Genomic DNA, 4,275 nt, shown 5'->3' with positions numbered 1-4,275 from the left:
GAATGCGACGGGAACGGTCGACCGATCGTGCCCGCTTGGGTTGCTTGGGAAAGAGAGCTCCCGTGTGCTGACTTTCGCCGCCTTCGCCGAGAAACGTTCTCGTGTCGCAAGCAGCAACTTGCCGGCGATCGTTGCTCACCTAGCCGCGTCTTGCGAACCCTCTGTGACGTGCACCTCGCGTACAGTGCAATGTCGTCCTGCATTGAAGCGCAGTCACGAGGATGCCGCCTATGTCGCGCTCTCGACGCCGCCAAAGCGGCCGCAGCCGCGTTAGGCACAGAGCCGCCATTTTTTAGCTCTGCTGTTCTTGTCTTTAACCAAGTTCTTCATCACGAATCCTTCTTGGAGGAGCGCAAAGACTTTGAGTTCGCACGCAATAACTGAAAATAGCATACGCTAATATAGCACACGCAACGTGCAAATCGCACATAGCGTTCGGCGCATCCGCAATGGCGACAACGCTATTTTTTAATAATTTCATTGTGTGGTGAAACCGGATTAACGTATTGTTAACTTAGAGCGCAATTTCGGGAGTGGAACACTATTTTTGGGATAGAACATGATTTTGGGGGAAGACGTAAAACGTAAAACATTAGACGCAAAATCGAGAGGCAAACATATTGCGGTTGAATAAAAATATAGTCAAATGTTCCGGCTACAACAGGGCTCCCTCCCGGGTGGCAGCACACACTCATTGGCTGACCTACACTCTGTTCACCAATAGGCTGAGACTACGGTGGAAGCTACGTGAACGTCGGACCAATCAGCCACCTCCCCTTAGTCACACGCCCCGGCTCTCTCTCCGCGTGGGTATGGGCGGGAGCGTGTTGACGTAGCGAAAGAGGGGCGCATGACTGGTCCAACAAGAACCAGTCATGCGACCCGCAATATATAATTGCTCGACGGCTTTTGGATCGCCAGCGAGCAAATATTTGAGACCTGCGCTCTAATAATGCCAGTACCTTGCTTTTGAGTGGCCAATGCGCGCCAGCGCGAAAAAAAAAAAAAAATCAAAAGTGAAGTTATATAATTTCCATGAAAAGAGTGACACCACCAGCGTCGCCGAGCTTAGATGATCGCAGCTAAAAAGACGGTGCTCGACTACTTCGATATGCTACCGACAGATGGCGCTACGTGAGAAACGAGAGGTTGATTCAACTCGAACGACTAAATCCCCGTATAGCGACAGGTGGGAGCCTGGCCACTGGAGCACGTAGAAAGCAAGGTATCACAAAACGCTGGGAAAGAAAACTTAAATATTAAAGCAAGCAAGTCAAAGCATCAGAAAATATTACATTACAGAAACTCGCGTCGCACTGAGAAGAGCGTAATAGCACTTTCGTTAGACTGTTTGCTGGTGCCAAGACCCGACTCGTCGCCCCCGTAGGCCAGCTTGGTGCGTATCTTCAGCACTTGGGGGAGATAAGTGCCCATTGAGGAGGCTTTCCGTTCACGAAGTAGTTGAACGACTTTTATGTCCTAAGTCGTTTACATGTTTATGGGCCAGGCGACTCGAATAGGTAGAAGTTTAAGATGCGCCCACGATGCCTGGGAAGTTTCGTTATTTCTTTGAAGAGCAATAGGTAATTATTTTCATCAAGGGGATCAGGAAGCCGTGTAAATCCAGTGTAAGTGAAATTCTGAACGTGTCAAAGTTTTCCTCGGCATTGAAACTTTTAAAGTACGCGCTACTCATTGCGGGTCCTTAAAATATGCAAAAACCAGGGCCAACCGGAAGCTATATACTCCTCCGGAAATGTGGCCATGTTTGTTTTTGTTTACCGCTGAACACTTTGTATATCAAAACTAACACCACATTATTAAATAACGAAGCTTAACCCCTATTTCGTGAAAAAATTGCATTCAGTTATCCTAAATATATATACAATATATATATATATATATATATATATATATATATATATATATATATATATATATATTTAGTTAGAGAGATGTTAGCTCTTGGCGGATGTGCTGAAATCATGGAGGTGGGAAGCTTCTGTAGGCGACATAACACCACCAGCGGTTAAGCCGGGGAGAGACGTTTAGCTTGGAGGGACACTCCTTCAACGAGGACCAAAACCAAAAGGTGCGATTGGACGAATTAGGCAAAAAAAGAAAGCTGATTTGGCGCCTAAAGCTGATTTGGTTGTGATTTTTGGTAACCCTTGGGGGCGTTCCGCCGACCGCAACCTTTAATTTCGGCTTCACTTGGATTTTTCTCTCTAGGCTGACTTGAGCCGGTGTGTCGCCTCCCCTTATTCCCATGTCCATGGCTGGGATCCTCAAAGAAAATTTTACGGAAAGCCACGAAAAATTTAAGAAGTGTTTAAGGTCCTACTCAAAGGACCAAATGTACAAAAAAGATGTGAATTTAAAGAAATATCAAAATTTTAAACGGGCTTTAGCGGGAATCGCACAACGACATTACGATTGGGAGCTCGACATTAGCTACCACCGTGCCATGTACATATCGTAACCTTCACTGTCGCACCCGCTTGCGGGTAGACTCAAAGCTAGCTCGGCTTGTCTTTACTGCGGTGAACTTTCCTAACTGTACAGATACCAACGTCGATCACAAACGTTACGGCGTTCGTCGTTTGCGTTCGAACAGTTTTGTGAGAAGAACCAAGAAACACAGCACGTGCCCACCAGAATATTTAAAAATAGCAGAGCTTAAAATAAAATCCCAGACTACTGAAAAAAAAAACAAAAAAAAACAACACAGAGACACACAATCTGCAATGACTTTTGTAACACGTTCTGTGTATACCAACGTTTTCTGTATAAATAAAGAAAAATCAAGCATTTTCCTATCCAGGTTAGTTCATAAAAGTTGCCCGAAATAGAGTGTAGAGTAACTTACCAATAAAATATTATCTTCGAAGCTCTGAGGTCTGCAGGTGCCAGACGTTTTAGACTTCGATTATAAGCCTTAGGGTTTTTGAAAAAATTTATATAGTGCTGACGGAAACAAGCACACAAAAACTACATGCTCGAAAGGTTCGTTGCAATTTTTATTGTGCACATTTAGCAAGAATTTTTAACAAGTAAAGTGCATGCTTCTGCTGAGGGCGGAGCTCGCCCTCTCACAACCGTCATAGATCAATGTTTTTCTTTTGTCGTTTTTCTTTGTATTCTTAGAAGCCTTGAGAGCCGAAGTTTATGAAAATTCCTGCTTAACAATTGGCAAATTGTATGTTCGACAGTAAGTAAAATATAAGAATAAAGTAAGCGAGGTATACGCATTATCCCTATTCTTGGATCCTAAAAGATTGTTCGACAGAAGCGGCATGGCTTTGATAAAATTACAGCTATCGTCCTGATATAGGTAAATTTACTTTGCAATTAGTGGAATATACTTGAGTCCTACACTTTGGAGCTGGGCTCTTTCACTTGGAAGAAGCTCCTTAGCAAATATGACACGTATGCTTCGTTTCATATAGGCACTACCGTTGATAACTTTAGTCTTATCAACGAGGCTTGCGTCCGTGTGGCACGAGGAGTGCTTGTTTAGGCCTTTTTGGGGTCCGCTCGTAGATACTGCATCTTCCGAGACTTGCAAAAACGCGCCATAACACAATGAATAGCACACAAATTTAGTATGAGAATGTGCGTGGTTTGCGGACAAAGTCTGATATCTTTTACATCGGTTTTGGCCTCGAATTTTGAAATTTTATGTGCCACTCAAACTTGGCTAACCAGTTCTATATCTAGTTCTGAGTACTTCAATTCCGATTACCAGGTTTTTAGATGTAACCGGGATTCGACAGGTTCCTCCTCGACCCTCGGGGGAGGCATACTTACGGCTGTACGGAAATCATTATCGTACTTTCGGCGGTTTGACCTTGAGATAAACGAATGCGTTTGGATTGAAGTTCGAGTTATGAACGGACCAAATCCGCTTATCGAGAACTATTACTTTGTGCTTCTAATGCAATTAAATGCAGAGGTGCAAGCGAGCTGGACAAGAATGACGAAAATGATCCCTGGAGAAGGGGAACAAGAGGGACAAAGGACCAACACAAATCTCCAAACACAGCGAGGTGACTGGTGCGCGACCGAAAAACTCTGCCTGGTCCGGGTATCGAACCTGGGACATCTCTCCATTTTCACTGGAGCGTTCTACCAACTGAGCTAACCAGGGGTTAGACGTCAGTAGAGAAAACAGGTTTTCTCAGAAACCACCGGTATAACAGCCAAGTAGGCTGTTAAAGAAAAAAATATTTTTTTCTTCGCAGTTACCCTTTAAGAGAACATTGTAAGTTGTTT

The sequence above is a fragment of the Ixodes scapularis genome, unplaced genomic scaffold (assembly GCF_016920785.2).
Source record: "Ixodes scapularis isolate PalLabHiFi unplaced genomic scaffold, ASM1692078v2 PGA_scaffold8__174_contigs__length_109621045, whole genome shotgun sequence".
Lineage (NCBI taxonomy): Eukaryota > Metazoa > Arthropoda > Arachnida > Ixodida > Ixodidae > Ixodes > Ixodes scapularis.
This window is presented reverse-complemented; position numbering follows the sequence as displayed.